Below are 17,010 nucleotides of genomic sequence, written 5' to 3' on the forward strand. Positions count from 1 at the left end.
CCTAGAGATGTCCTTTGTTCTCATGCTGTTTATCCTGCTCCGCAGCTGCTGCTCTGTGAACTCCTTCTCTCAATCCATGGCTGCTGCTCTGTAAAATTCTTCTTGTATTACAACACACCACGTTCTGTTTCTGTCTAGCTGTATGCAGGAATTTCTGTCCAGAAGGGTGCTGGAGAAATAGTATCAAAAGCTCTACTGAAATCCTCAAGGATTACATCAACTGCCTTCCCTTGTTCAGCTCAATGGATAAAGGTGTCATAAAAAGACCTGAAATAAAATAGGACCTTCCTCTCAGGATCTTGTGTTGTCTGTGACCAATGACAGAATTGTCCTTCAGGTGTTTTTCCATAACTCCCACCATCATTTTCTCCATAATTTTACCAGGCACTGGAGTGAGACTGACAGGTCCATAATTGCCCGTGTCATCTTTCTTGTTCTTCCTTACAATGTGACAACATTTGCCAGCTTCCTGTCAACAGGTATGACCCTAGATTTATTAGATGCCATTGAAATGCGAGCCCAGAGCATGCTAAAGTGTCATCAGTGCAAGAACGTAGATGTGCCATAGCTTTGCAATGCCTTGAAATCCAGACTATGCCACAGATGGAGCAGAGAGGAAGATCTGCCTCTTCTGTTCTGAGCTCATCCTTTCGGTAAGCTGAATATCACTACGTACTCCATGGGGTCAGGTTCAAAAGACACACTGGGTGCCCTAAGCACGGGGCTGCAGTGGTATTTAGGATGGCCAAGAATACCTCCATTCTGGCCCTCAGCTGATGCTCCAGAAGGAGGTGTCTATCTCATAGATTTTCCGTCACAGTTTACAAGCACTAGCACAAAACTAGGATCACCCAAGGCACCTTGGGCATCACTGAGAGACTGTGTATGAGCAGTGCAGTCCCTGTGAAATAAAAACCAAGGATTCAGATGAGGGACTCACACACAGACACCTCACTGTGCACATCTGAACTCAGCTAGGTGAACTTGCAGTCATTGTGGTTCTTTGAAAAACTGATCCCAATTCAGCCCCAGGGTTTCCATCTGAGGATGAGATGCCTAACGCTAGAATAAGGATGGGATGGTCTGTTGATAACAGGACAAATGGAAATGGATTTAAATTAAAAAGGGGAGACATAGGTTAGATGTGAGGAACCTATTTTTTTACACAGCAACACTGGAAAAAGTTGCCCTTAGAGGCTGAGCATGATGATGGATGGGATCCTGGTTTTACTCTGGGTTTACCCTCACGTCAATCCAGGTTTCTACTCATACTTTTCTCTAGGTGAACTCTCACTTTACTCAAGGTTTTACTCACAATTTACCATCAGGGTGTGTGATCGGGAGATGGGCTGGTGGAGTGACTTGCTGGCATCACCGAGGGAAGGCTGCCAGGCAGATACCCCCAGAAAAGTGGTTGACTCCCTGCCCTGTCACAGTCAGACAGACCTGACTGATGAGGCGGGTTGGAAGAGAGTCCCAACTCAACATCACAGGAGCCCCCCCATGCCTGCCTAGCCCTCAACCCCTGCTCCCTCTAAGCAACAGGTTTGACACTCTGAAATCTGAAGGAGATAAAAATAGGGAGGCAATGGAGGATCTGCCTAGGAGGGAACCTAATGCAAGGCAGTCACTACCAAGCCTTGTGACTTCCTCTGCCATGAAAGAAAGAAGGGTGGCCGTGGTGGGTGACTCCCTTCTCAGAGGAACATAGGGCCCCATTTGCAGACTGGACCCGAGTTGTCAGGAAGTCTGCTGCCTTCTTGGCTGCAGGTCAGGGACATAATGAGGAAACTCCCAATGCTGGTTAGGTCCACTGATTATTTTCCACTACTCATAGTTTAGGTGGGCAGTGATGAAATTTCTTAGATAAGACTACAAACTATAAAAAGAGATTTCAGGAATTTAGGCCATTTAGTTCACAGAGTGGGAGATCAAGTGATTTTTTGTTCTATACCTTCAGGGGCAGTGAGGGACACAGAGCAGGCTTGGAAAGCAAAGCAATGAACAGTTGTCTCAGAGGTTGGTACTGAGCCAGAAACTTTGGGTTCTTTGATCACAGGGCAGTTTACTTGGCCCATGGTCTGTTATCCATGAATGGAACCCAACTGTCTCAAAGGGGGAAACAAATCCTAGCACAGAAGGTAGTGGGGCTTATTGAAAGAGCTTTAAACTAGCTACGATGGGGGAGGGGACAAAACAGAGCTCACCAGAGATGAGCCTAGGGGAACGCTTCTTGAGTTGGGAGAGAGGCAGATGCCTCAGCTGAAGTGTCTACACCAACACAAGGAGCTTGGTCAACAAGCAGGAGGAGCTGGAAGCAACTGTGCATCTGACAAACCATAACCTAGTTGCTATTACCGACCCATGGTGGGACCACTGCCATGACTGGAGTGCTGTGATGGATGGTTACAAGCTCTTCAGAATGGATAGATGAGGAAGGAAGCTTGGAGGTGTGGCCCTTTATATTAAAGAGAGTTTTGATGTTTAAAAGCTTGGGCTTCAGAACCATCAAGATGAGTGCATGTTTGTAAGGATCAGGGGAAAGGCCTTTAGGTGTGACATCTTGCTAATGTTCTATTATAGACCACCTAATCAAGATGAATTGATGGGTGAGGCATTCTATGAGCAGCTTTCTGAAGTCACAAGATTGCCAGCACTCATTTTCTTGGGAGACTTCAACTTCCCTGATATATGCTGGGAATATAATAAAGAGCAGAGGAAGCAGTCCAAGAGGTTTCTAGATTGTATGGAAGACAGCTTCCTTACGCAGCTGGTATGAAGGCCCACCAGATGTGGTTCCTTGCTAGACCTGGTCTTCACTAACAGCGAAGGACTTGTAGGAGTTGAGAAGGTTGGGGACTGTCTTGGGCAGCGTGGCCATGAAATGGTAGAATTCTCTGTTCTTGGCGATGTCAGAAGGGTGACTAGCAAAACTACTATCCTGAACTTCTAGAGGGCAGACTTTGACCTGTTCAGGTACAGGCTCTTCATTATGATTAGGCAATGAAGATGAAGAAAGGCTGCTGCCGTCTGTGAGAGTGCAGTGAGCTCTGCCTGGGGATGGCACAGGAGCCAGCTGAGAACTGATTGAAAGTTCTCAAAGAGCAGCAGATTCTGTTCCTTGCTTCCTGATCAGGAAGAACAAGAGGAGGGGGACAAGCAGGTATCTGAGTTACAGCTGGGATGGAATTGTTTTCTTCAGACTGTCTGCTATGGTGCAGTGTTTTGGTTCTAAGAGAAAAACAATGTTGATAACACTCTGGTGTTTACAGCTGCTGCTAAGCAGTGTTCTACAGAGCCAAGGCCATGGTCCGTGGAGTGCTCAAGGAGCTGGGAGGGAACAGACTGCGCACAGAAGACTGGAAGTGACCAAAGGGATGTTTTGTAGCACCTGACAGCAAGCAGAAATTGTATTGAAAGGGGTGGGAGTTCATCTCAGTCTTTTCACTGCCCAGGGCCCAGCTGAGCATCAGTCTGGTGGTGCTGAGCAAGTGCTTGTGCATCACTTGTTACATACTATTCCATATCAACAGATATACAGTGATAACTATTACTCCTCTCCTTTTATCTCTCTTAGTGAACTGCTTTGTTACAACCCACAAGTTGTACTTTTTTCCCCCCAATTCTCTTCCCCATCCCACTGGGAATGGGGCAGTGCACAAAGCACTGTGTGCTGCTGAGCCACATGCTGGATTCAACAACCACCATGATTTGGGTGCCCAAAGAGAGCCTCCCAGGGTTGGGATAACAGCACATCTGTCCAGAGCGAGATAACACAGGGCTTTGTGGGAGCTGGAGAATTGCAGGCCATGATGCTGATAGCTTCCCTATTTGTGGAGCTTGCTGAGTCTTCTCATGAAGCTTCACTGCACAGCTCCTTGCTTGCTGCTTGTTTTCCCTGCTGCATTATTTGTCAACACGGGATGCTGGATTAGGGTATTTATTTTGCTATGCTGTTTGACCTTGGTTTGTATCACAATAAAATTGGCAGCTGAACTGAAGTTTTGTGCACATTCAGCTCTGTAGTCATCTTTGGGTTTCGGAAGTAATATTGTTGATATGATTAGGAATTACACATTTTACATTGTCTTCTCTGGGAGCCCAGGGGTATTCAAGGAGTGACTGGATATTGTGTTGAGGGACATGGTTTAGTGGGAGCTATAGGTAATAGGTGAACGGTTGGACTGCATGATCTTTTAGGCCTTTTCCAACCTTGGTGATTCTATGATTCGGTGATTGAGGTTAAACATTATTCAGGAATATCAGTGAGAGATCTGCCCCAAGGTGAGAAGGCTCTGCATGGCAGGGGGTGTGGGATGGTCTGGGCAGCTGCCTGGAGCGGTGGGCACCCCCAGGGCTTTGGAACTTCATCTCTGGGCAACTGCAGGATCCTGAGAAACTGGTAGAATATTGGGGGCAGTTCTGGTGTGGCCCTGGTAGCCCCCAAGAAACACACATGACTGCGGTGTGCCAGATCCAGAGAGCTGGAAATGCTGACAGTGCTGCAGCCTCTGCAACTCTTGGCACAGACCCTGCAGCAGCTCCAAGGTTTTGCCACATGTCCTGCGTTTGCTCCATGCTCTGGACAGATCCCGCTGTCACTCATCCCCTCATAATGAGCTCTGCAGTCACTCCTGCTACTGGTCCTGTAGCTGTTCCAAGTATTGTGATAAGAAAATGAAACAAATTCCTCCCAAGGGAGGTGCACTGTGCCAGGAGGTACAGCCCTGTGGTCCCTCCAACCCCTCCAATGAGCCCAGTGGCTGCTGCAACTTCAGTCACAGGTCCTGCGGTGATTTCAGCTCTGGCAATGAGCTCTACAGTTGCTCCAACTCCTGCAATAGGAAAAGAGCCTCTCCAGTTCCTACAGTGAACCTTGGGGCTGTTAAAAACCCTGCAACAGGTCCTGGACTTGCAAACAGATATGCATATATACTTCTATCATCTATGTATGATATGTACATGTATTAGTACATGCACATATGTTAGCAACTGCATATATTGTATATATGTGAAAATATACTATATATATAAGATATGTATATATGCATATATCATATTTATAATCGTTTTCTTTTTATCTTGACCTTAGACCACAGATTCTAAACCTCAGCACTGCCTTGAGTCCCTTACAGATCTCCTTGGGACTTCTGAAACTATCCCTGCCAGTCAGTGAAATGCATCAGAATATCTTGATGTCTTCTCAGGGAGCAGCTGGTGAGGTACATTCCTTACACCAGCTTTGGAAGAGGCCTCCAGTTCTCTGGACCTGCTCTGAAGCAGCCCTCTTGTTATGGCAGTGCCAGCAAGGAGACCAGCACTGACAGACCTGTTCATATTGCTGGCTACTGACTGGAAAGAGCACAGAAATGAAAAGAGCACTTTGTGCTGCTGTCTGTGGCTGTACCTCCCAAAATCCAGGCAAAGTAGGAAGAAAGAAAAGCTAAGTAAGTCTATTTTGAAACATTTTTAGGTATCTTAAAACATATTCAGGGAATATGGTTCCATGTTTACATGAGTTCTTGGAGTGAGAAAATGGAAATTAGGTAGGAAAGAATTTAAATACATTTTTATTTATAAGTTCAATAACATTTTTTTTTTTGCACATTCCTATATCTCACATAATCAAACAGACAAAGATGCATAAAACATGAAGAACCATCACTGGGAATCCTATTGAGGAAGTTGTGCATTTTAATGTAGCTGGAATAGTGCTTATTGCAACACTTTCCTGAGAGCGTGCTTGATCTCCCTGTTCCTCATGCTGTAGATAACAGGGTTCAGTGTTGGAGGAACCACTGCATACAGAAGTGCCACTGTCAGATCCAGGAGTGGGGAGGAAATGGACGGGGGCTTCAGGTAGGCAAAAAAGCCAGTGCAGACAAATAGGGTGACCACAGCCAGGTGAGGGAGGCACGTGGAGAAGGCTTTGTGCCGTCCCTGCTCAGAGGACATCCTCAGCACAGCCATGAAGATCTGCACATAGGACACCACTATGAAAACAAAGCAGCCAAAGGCTAAACTGGAACCAAAAATGAGAAACACAACTTCCCTGAGATAGGTGGCTGAGCAGGAGAGTTTGAGGATCTGGGGGATTTCGCAGAAAAACTGGTTGACAACATTGCCTTGGCAGAGAGGCAGTGAAAACGTACTGGCAGTGTGCAGCAGGGAATAGAGAACCCCAGTGCCCCAGGCAGCTGCTGCCATGGTGGCACAAGCTCTGCTGTCCATCAAGGTCCCGTAGTGCAGGGGCTTGCAGATGGCAACATAGCGGTCATAGGACATGATGGTGAGATGGGAATACTCTGCTGAGATGAAGAAAATAAAGAAAAAGAGCTGTGCAGCACATCCTGTGTAGGAGATGGCCCTGGTGTCCCAGAGCGCGTTGGCCATGGCTTTGGGGAGAGTGGTGGAGATGCAGCCCAGGTCGAGGAGGGCCAGGTTGAGGAGGAAGAAGTACATGGGGGTGTGCAGGCGGCGGTCGCAGGCTACGGCTGTGCTGATGAGGCCGTTGCCCAGGAGGGCAGCCAGGTAGATGCCCAGGAAGAGCCAGAAGTGCAGGAGCTGCAGCTGCCGCGTGTCTGCCAATGGCAGCAGGAGGAACTCACTGATGGAGCTGCTGTTGGGCATCTGCTGTTGTTGGGCTTGGAGTCCTGGTCAGAGACCAGAAGATAATGACAAGTCTAGACCATTTTCAGAGACATTCCTCCTGCAATAATATGAAATGTTTTAATTCTCCTACAACAGTGTACATTTAGCACCATTACTTGCATTTAATTTCATTTTGTTCAGCATTCCTTAGGCAGAAGCAGCATTTGGAGCTCTAACCATTCCTCTTACTTTCTTAACTTATCCTGTCTAGCTGGTTATTTGCATCTGTTTCCTGTCTCGTATCTTTACCCCAACTGCTCTTAGTGCCCCAAAAGCAGCCTCTGTGCCATTCAACTTCAGTTAGAAAAAGCTGCCTCTTTGCAGCTAAAGTGAATTATTCATACCTACAGAAAATGATGATAATTAATATTAATAATCATCCTTCAAAAATGGGAGACTGGAAGCACAAAACGTATGACTGTTCACAAAAAAAGCAACTTACAGATGCAAAATTCTCAGAAGTGTGACAGCCACTTTCTGCCTCCAATTCGTTTTGCCTCAGAACAAGAAATGGGAATCCCCTGCCTTGGATCTCCTCTTCCAAGGGCCCTAGAAAACAGAGTTGTGCAATGGATCTGTGATCCCCCTGCCCCAGGCAGCAGCTGTGGCAGCACAAGCCCTGCCGGGGGCTCCTTCCCCCCACCCGTCTCCCCGCAGCGCCCTGGGCAGCTCCCCGGGCAGGCTGAGTGCTGAGCCTGGCAGGCGGCAGAGTCCCATACCCGGCACACAGCCCCTGGGGCACAGCAGGGACCCTGCTCTGCAGGACAGCCCTGGGCACCCATCTCAGCTGGAGCAGAAAGCTTTTTCCACAGTAAAGAAACATGCAGTGCCTGCAGTCAGATCTCCTATGGGATGTCCCAGTTATAGTTATCCCTTAATTAAAAGCAGCTCATGGTCAGCTGTGAGACTTACCTTGTCATGGTCTGTGAGCAATGCTCCTGCAGAGAGCTCACAGCCCACTCACACTTCACACTTCCTGTAAGTTCTCTTCAATTTCTCTCCTCTCCTTTTGGGAGCTGCAGGCTGTGCTGTGCACAAGAGCTGCTCCTGGGCACAGCTGTCTCTCTGCAGCCCTGCACACTTTTATGAGCTCCCTGTGTCCCAGGAGCCTTGACAAGCAAGCAGCAGATTATGTCATTTTTATCTTTCCCACTTGTCTCCCCTGACATGTCCCTGGGTCCTCATGGCCAACAGCTCCTGAAAGAAAACAGCATCATGACTGTGCTTTGAAATTCGCTCAATTAACCACCAAATGTCCAGTGGTCAGTGACTGATTGGAGACATATGGGGAGTGCTCCCAGAGTTCATTTGATGAAACAATAAGGGCAACCAGACAAGGAAGGCGAGGTTTGGACTTTCCCTGTGCAGGACAGTGATCCAGCTGAGGCAGTGCAGGAGTCTCATCCATTGACAGAAATCCTGGAGCTGAAATGGGATTCAGCTCCCCATGGACACACAGTATCATTGGGATTCCTCTGGTTCAGTTTAGAAGTGCACAAGGAGTTGCCTGCGTGTGAGCTCCTGCTCTGAGTCCTTGGTCCTTCAGCTGGGAGGCAGCTGCTCACACACAGACACTGGGTGATGCCCAAGGTGCCTGGGCTGCTCCTGATGTGTGCCAGTGCTTGTAAACCGTGTGGGAAATCCCTGAGATAGACACCTCCTTCCTGGGCATCAGCTGAGGGCCAGAGAGGGGATAGCACCGGCTGTCTGGTGAATTCACATGCAGCTACAAGTGCAGTACAGGGCCTTCAGCAAAGCCATGCCCATGGTGTGTCCATGCTGCTACGTCACCTCCAAGACCCACGATTGGTCTAATGTCTGTGTGCCACCCCTTGCACTCTGATACCATAGATGAGCTATCCAGTCAGGCTATGTCCAGTGATGCTTTTCAATTAGGATGTTTACTTCTGTGGTTTTGCACTAATGCAAACACCAACGCACAAGAAGCTAGAAATCTTAATAGAGCTGCAGGCCTGAGCTCCTGTTTGGACCATGGGGACACAGTTTAATGGCTTCCACAACTGCACTGTAGCACAAGGGGGATACCGAGTCTTTAGGATGGATGGGCGAGGAGATAAAGAAGGGTGAATGCCCTCTGTGAGAGTGCACTGAGCTCTGCCTGGGGATGGAAGAGCAGACAGGTCAGAGCTAATGGAAATGGCAAACAGAGGAGACCATCAGTGTCTTTTCCTGTCTTCCTGATCAGGGAGAGTCAATGGAAGGTGCCCTCTGCAGACAGATGGGAATCTGATATTGTCTGTCCCTTGTCCCATTTGGTGGCCTTTGTCACTCCATTATCTGCGGCCGGGACAGCACAGCAGGGCATGTGGCATCCAGCAGATCCCTGGAGAGCACAGATGGCAGCTTCTTGACCAAGCCATGGAGGAACCAAAGAGGAGAGGTGCTCTGCTGGATCTCATACTCTCCGGCATGGAAGGACTTGTGGGAACTGTGAATGTCAAAGGGGCATCAGTCCATGTGCGAGATGCAAATGTTTCTCTTTTTATTTATTTATTTATTTTGAGGCTGTAAGCTTAATAGTTGATCATAAATGTCAATAAAACTGAAACAAATAATTGAAAACAAAGATGGAAATCAATGAAAATGTGTTAACCCTTCTCAACATGAAAAATTCTCATGAGTCTTGTTCCATTTTAAGTTGTATATATGAATCTTTGAGGTGATTTGATGTCTTTTTTTTTCTTTTACTGAAACTACAATGTTTTCCAGAACTGTGTTCGCTGGACACAAATGTCTTCAGATTCAGAGACACAGACAGTGGTGCCAGTGCCAATGCCCTGTGACTATAGCCCGGTGCCTGGCGCTACTCTTCCCTGCTGCCTATTTGATGTGCCTCATCCTCCAAGTTTTTTCAGCTCTCCTAAAGAAATGGCCATGGTTAAGGGCATGATTTCAGCAGGCCATTTGGGCACATACTACTCCCACTGCCCTCCAGATTTCTCCATCCCTTGCTCTTTGTTCAGTCAGATACCTCCCAATTATCTGTCTGATTTCTGGCTTTCAGGGGGATTACTGGAATTTGTTCCATCTCCCCAAAGTCTGATGGAATGTGTTGTCAACTCCTTCACTGTGATTTGATCTATCCCTTCCTATCTATTCTTTTTCTTTTTCTTCTTATACTTTTTCTTTTTCTCAATCACTGTCTCTTTTTTATTAAGGCACGAAGTCTGAAAGATGTTCATTAATGTCAGTAAAAGTGAAAAACAGAGTTGGAGACAAAGATAGAAATCAATGAGAATGTGTTAACCCATCTCAATGTGTGAAATACTCACAAGTCCTGATCAGTTTTAAGTTGATACCTCTCAACTACCTGGCTGATCTATCCCAGGAAGATTACTGGAATTTGCTCCATCTCCCAGAGTCTGATGGCCTCTGTTGTCAACTACTTCACTGTGATTCAATCTATCCTATCCTATCTCAGTCTAAATCATTTCTTTTAAAAATATTCCATATGAAAATCAAACTTCAATAGATGCAGCTTGAACATGGCATGCAGTTGATCACTGTGTTTTACTGTTCATTCAATTGCATCACCTTTCCTTCCATTTGCTGGCCAGATAAAAAAGAGAAATCTTTCCTTGTCCATGTGCAGCTGGTTCTCTGAGGAAAGCCAGTGGGAGTTGGTGCAAAGCAGTTTTAACACTGAGCGGATGAATGCAGAGGAGAAGAGTGATGTGAAGAAAAGTGATGCAAGTCCCATAGGTCCATTGTGAGCAGAAATTGTGTGGGGAGGTTGAGAAGGACCTTTGTCAACACAGTAACAGTACAGAACTCATTGGGACATCCTGGATTGGTATCAGTTGCACAGTGCTGCTTTAAACCCAGCTATAAATAAAGAGACAATAAATTTATAATGGATTCTTTCTCTTTAAGCTCTCTCCAGATATCCCTCCTTTTTGCTGAAGAAGTTCTGATAACCTGAAGAAGATAACAAGATGGCATAAGGCACAGGAGATTCTTTAGGTTATAATGGTCCCAGGGCGCATTTGATGCTGAGTTCATCAGCCTCCAGTGCAGAGAGAAGTTTGCACAAAGTGCTCAACAAGACAAAGTCAGAAGTAACAGTGAAGTTTCTTGGAGTATTAATGGGCCCACTGAGGAACATTAACAAGCAAGCTTCCCAAGGGACTTGTTAGAGAAGATAACTGGAAGCCATGACTACAGGCAGGCAAAGGCACTGGCATGCTAAGAAACATCTCCTTTGCCTTACGAAGCAGACAGGTCAAGCCCTGATTGCAAGACCAGAAGGAGGGAGATCCTGTATCTCATGTTGGCTCAGGGCACTTCCTGTGGCAGTGAGTTGGAAGTCTATATGATGTTAAGTGAAAGACATAGGAACGGAAGAACCCAGGCTCTGCATGTGGTCCAAGGATGCTGTTAAGTTCCTATCCCACATGTGCCCTGTGTCTCATTGCAGGATGTGGGATGTGAGAAGGGCCCAGTCTGAACAAGCAGTCAATCCCTGTGAAACTCTGAACTTCAGATCTCTCAGTTCCAGTGCCCTCCTTTGCACATTCTCCCAGAGTTTGAAGTCCTTTATGTTCTGCGGTGCCCAGAAGCGCACCTAGAGCTGCTAGTGAGGCAGTAGCAATGCAGAGCAGAGGGATGATCCTTTCCCTCACCCAGCTGGCAATAAGTTGCTTCATGCACTCCAGGGGACTGTTGGCTTTCCTGGCTGCCTTGGCACACTGCTGACTCACATTCAGTGTGATGCTGACCAGCACCCCAACCCTTTCCAGTCAGTCTCCTCTCCAGTGTCCCATATCCAGTCAGTGTGTATGTCCAGCATTGCCCCTACCCAGGTGCACAATCAGGCACTTGTTCTTGTTATACTTTATGCACTTGGTGCATAGTACCAATTGGTACCCACTTCTCTGACTTTTCCACATCTCTCTGCAAGTCCTCTCCACCCTCAGTGGAGGCAACAGCACTTCCTCATCTGGTCTCATCAGCAAACTTGCTCAGAACATCTTCTAGTCCTGCATGCAAGTCATCTGCATAAACATGAAAGTGGCCCCCAAATGGAACCCTGGGGACCCCGACAGTGACCATCTACCAGCCCAATGGAACCCACTGTCTATAATCCTTTGGGACTGACCTACTGGCCAACTGCTCACCCACCACATTGTGTTTCTGTCTAGCCATATGCAGAACATTCTGTTCAGAAGGTTGTGAGAAACAGTGTCAAAATCTCCACTGAAATCCTCAAGGATTACATCAACTGGCTTCCCTTGGTCAACTAAACGGATAACTGTGTCACAAAATGAGCTTAAATTAAACAGGACCTTCGCCTCACAAACTTGTGTTGGCTGCGACCAATGACAGAATTGTCCTTCAGCTGTTTTTCCATAACTCCCACCATCATTTTCTCCATAATTTTACCAGGCTCTGGACTGACAGGTCCATAATTGCCCATGTCATCTTTCTTGCTCTTCCTTACAATGAGTCAACATTTGCCAGCTTCCTGTCAGCTGGTATGACCCTAGACTTCTTTAGATGCAATTGAAATGAGAGCCCAGAGCACACTAAGGTGTCATCATTGAAAGAAAGTAGATGTGCCATAGCTTTGCAATGACTTGAACTCCAGAGTATGCCACAAATGCAGCAGAGGTGAAGATTTGCCTCTTCTGTAGTGAACTCATTCATTTGGTAAGCAGAATAACACTACCTGATACATGGGGACTGTGTCTCTGCTCTGCTCTGCTCAGCTCACAGGGCAGCGGTCTGGCAGGGTGTTGCTCTCATGTCAGTGCAGGTAAACTTTCTTTAACCCTTTTTCCTCTGTAAATGCTTCCTCTATTTGTATGCTCAAATACACTTCCACATTCCCTCAAGTACACTTTCATATATCATTAACAATTACAATTTCTTATACCAACAAAACAGTTTGTCAAACAGTACAGTTCTTCAGTTCACATAAACTCCCTTAATACAGTCTGTATTCTTCAGCTATAAACACTGTGCCACAGAACCAGCACTGACTGAACCACCTCCCTCACACACTTCCTCGCAAGCAGTACATAGTATTACATAAATGGGTTGACACTCATTGGTTGGGTGGAATGTACACCTCTCCTCAGGACAATCTTACTAATCTACAGAGTACAAACTCCTGTCTTCTTACATACAAGGAGAAAGTACATATGAGTGGACAGACAACACAGTCTTTCACTTTGTCCATGTCTGGCCATTTCCCTCACAGGAGGAAGGAAACATGGATCGGGACTCGGCACTCACCCTGCAGCTGTTCTGTGTCTCACTCACACCACACTCACTCTGACATTTAGATCAAAAACCATGGTTTATTCATACTACACAATGCTGACAACGTTTTCTAGCTGGAATCTTAATTACACTCATACTCTGGTCGACCAGTTGCATACGTTAATGTTTTTCCCAGAGTCGTCTTGACACACGGTACCAAACACTTAAAGCAGATGATAATCTTGGACATACAACCTATAAGCCCCATGATTACACCTTGGAGAACCCAGGCTACCATTTGACAGGCTATCCACTATATCCCATACCCGTAGGAGAGACCAACCTAGGTCCCTCCTATTGCCAACCACCTGGGAGAGAGTATTTGTTCTTGTTTCCATTCATATGACATACAGTTCCCTTTCATAGGAACTCACCCAAGGAGTCTTCCTACCCCAGCTGGCAACCAAAGCCATGAGCTCACCTCCCTGGGAGCAGCACGTATGGCTGTAAACTGTGTAGGATGTCTCCTCAAGACATATGGGCTCCACTTACCATACACATACCTGTTCCACCTATGGGTGGACTGTCCCTGCAGTGATCAGGTGAGGAAGGGAGTCCTTCAGAGAAATCTCAGGGTGCGCCAAAAGTGTCTCCCTCTCAGCTGGTCCTGCAGCGAACAGAGCTGGTCCCACCTGGGCCGCCAAATTGACTACAGGAATTGAACTCTATAACCTCTATAACTGATACAGTCTCCCATGACATACTTATAACAAAGCTGAGGAAGTATGGGATAGGTGAGTGGACAGTGAAGTGGGTCGAGAATTGGCTGACTGGCAGAGTGCAGAGGGTTGTCGTTGGCGGTGCAGTGTCTGGCTGCAGGGCTGTAACTAGCGGCGTCCCCCAGGGGTCTGTGCTGGGTCCGGTCTTGTTCAACATCTTCATCAATGACCACCCTCAGCAAGTTTGCTGATGACACGAAGTTGGGAGGATTGGCTGACATGCCTAAAGGCTGTGCTGCCATTCAGCGAGACCTGGACAGGCTGGAGAGCTGGGCAGTAAGAAACTGGATGAGGTTTAACAAAAGCAAGTGTAGAGTCTTGCACCTAGGGAGAAATAATTGCATGCACCAGTACAGGCTGGGGGATGAGCTGCTGGAGAGGAGCTCTGCTGAGAGGGACCTGGGCGTCCTGGTGGACGACGCATTGGCCATGAGCCAGCAGTGTGCCCTTGTAGCCAAAAAAGCCAATGGCATACTGGGGTGTATTAAAAAGAGCGTGTCCAGCAGGCCGAAGGAGGTGATCCTCCCCCTCTACTCTGCCCTGGTGAGGCCTCATCTGGAATATTGTGTCCAGTTCTGGGCTCCCCAGTAAAAAAAAGGCAGGGATCTCTTAGAAAGAGTCCAGCAGAGGGCCACTAAGATGGTGAAGGGCCTGGAGCATCTCACCTATGAGGAGAGACTAAGCAAACTGGGTCTGTTTAGCCTTGAGAAAAGAAGGCTGAGAGGGGACCTGATCCAGGTCTATAAATATTTGAGGTGTGGGGGGCAAAGTGGTGAGGCCAGACTCTTTTCAGCATTGTGTGGAGGAGGGACAAGGGGAAACAGACAGAAACTGGACCATAGGAAGTTCTGCACTAATGTGTGCAAGAACTTCTTTATGGTGAGAGTGACAGAGCACTGGAACAGGCTGCCCAGGGTGGTTGTGGAATCTCCTTCTCTGGAGATATTCAAGACCTGCCTGGATGCCGAGCTGTGCGACGTGGTGTAGGGAACCTGCTTTGGCAGGGGGACTGGACTCAGTGGTCTCTGGATGTCCCTTCCAACCCCTACAATTCTGTGATTCTGTGAATATCATGGGGTGGTTTGGATGGGGAAAGACTACCCCTTTGAATGACCTTTTGTCAGGGCATGTCCTGGGATTCCTAGGATCCTCAAAATGCAGCACTGCTTCTGTCACTGAAAAATGGGGCCCTGTGTGGGACGGAGGGAGGGTCCATGAGTCCCTGGCCCACCTGACTGAGTATTTCCATGGTCTTAGCAAAGACATACTTACAACTTGAGAATGAGAGTTAGCTGCGTTCATGGTGGCATGGCCACTGCTGATGGCCTTGAACTGTCTGAACATAACTGAAGAGGCTCAGGCTGATGCAAATCAGCTATTGAATGACAGTGTTGAAAAACTGGAAAGACAGGTGGCAGTTTTGATGGGGAAAAAACCTAATTCAATCATTCTCCTATGGCAGATCAGGAACATCTCTCTGGAAGACCATGGGGACCCTGTACAAGGGAATCTGTATAAAATGGACTCTGTAAATGAAGGCACTAAAAGGTCAGATTTTGAGGTTCCATTTGGACTAGATCTATTTGAGATCTGACTGATTGTAACCCAAAAATGAAAAAAAAAAATAAAAAAAATGCAGGATAGGCTGGTGGGAGTGCCCTGACCAGTATCCAATCCCCCAAACCCTGCTGCCCATAATACAGCAGCTGAACTGATGGATATAGTACAGTGGTTTAGACAGAAACCAAGAGAGTATGCCAGCATAGCTGCTCTGGTTATGGGACATGGAGGCAGAAAGCGCTGTGGTGAACTGACTGGAAATTTCAAAACTGACATCCATTACTACTCACCCTGCACTCAGGCAAAGACTGTATGCTCTGTCCAACATAATGAGGATAGCCATTTGATCAGTGAATGATTTATGGCTGTGTGTCATATAACATGGCCAAATAAGAATGACATAGCATTAAATATCAGCCTGTGGTCCTCTATGGAGGACTAACAAAATTATATTAGAGAATTAGGCATGAAAGAGGCAATCTATGAAGATGATTTTGAGAGCCCAGTCAATAAATTTTTCATCAGGAACGAGGGATCTCATCCTACAGCCATCACCTTTACATCAGGATGGGTCTATGTTATCCATACTGAACCCCCCAGTGGCCCTCAGGTGCTGTAATACAACAGGCTGCCCAATTGATGGGGAGACAAGAGTGCCTATGGCCAGATGCAGGCTCTGAATGGTGGTGAAAAGGTCAGAGAACCATCTGCTGCCATGACTTAGGCGTCCAGCCCCTAAGGTAATCTAGTCTGGACCCATTAGGGTCTTGAGACAACATATGTTTAAAGACCAGATTAGAGCAGGAGTTCAGTTTAAAAAGATCGATGGACAGCATAATCAGGAAAAAATATCTGTTAAACAGGCCCAAGCACTGAGTATTTATAGTCCAACCTTTTAAGCCAAACTAGATGTGAATGTAACTCAAGAAGGGTCTGGATGGGGGCTCTGGCAGAGCCAGAGTTCTTTGTGAACCCCTATGAGGTTTTGGCCACAGGTTTGGCATGGAGCAGAATAAAGATACATCACAGTTGAAAAGCATTTATTGGCTACCTATTCTACACTACAGGTGGTAGAACCAGTAACTCAGATTTCAGAGGTTATTGTTAAACAACAAGGCCAGTCCAGGGGTGGGTAAAAGATCTAACACACATCTCTATGATGGGGGTGGCCCAATCACAAGCAGTGGTGCGCTCAGTTGTTCTGCTTCCCTGCTCCTCAAGTAGTTAGGAGAAATCTATGCCTGTTGCGTGTTCGAGTGCATGCGCAATGCCATGTGGACGGCTTATCACAATAGAGATTGGCGGATTTGCTGCGTAGACCGGTCAGAACTCAGATCTGCATTGTGCTTCCTGCGGCACCAAACGCCCAACAGTGGCAGTTCCGTGTATTGGCCAGAAGGTGGCAGCAGAGACCACGGAAAGAACGTCTGCGGGACTTCAACTTCCGAGATGAAAAAACACCTGGTATCAATTGGACAGATGCACACAGTGAAGCCAGGGATGGTCTGAAATGCAAAGCAGCTGAGCAGCTTTTAGAAGAAAACAGAGTAGTAACAACTTCTGTACCTACATTCACCACTCTGAGATCCTGTCTGGGTCACCCAAGGCTTGTAAATAACCACTGGGTCGGTTCTGATGTCGAGTGATTTGTTGTCAGTTCTCTCATGGTTCTCCGGTCAGTTCTCCGGTGCCAGGATCTGCCACAGGGCATTCTGACCACGGGCATCATGTTTCTACGCTGCCGCCTGCATTTAACAGGCAATGGGACTGCCCAGCATGTGCAAGGCAGCACCTC

Source organism: Coturnix japonica, chromosome 20, assembly GCF_054131305.1.
Source record: "Coturnix japonica strain WE chromosome 20, WE-NBRP24, whole genome shotgun sequence".
NCBI classification, from domain to species: domain Eukaryota; kingdom Metazoa; phylum Chordata; class Aves; order Galliformes; family Phasianidae; genus Coturnix; species Coturnix japonica.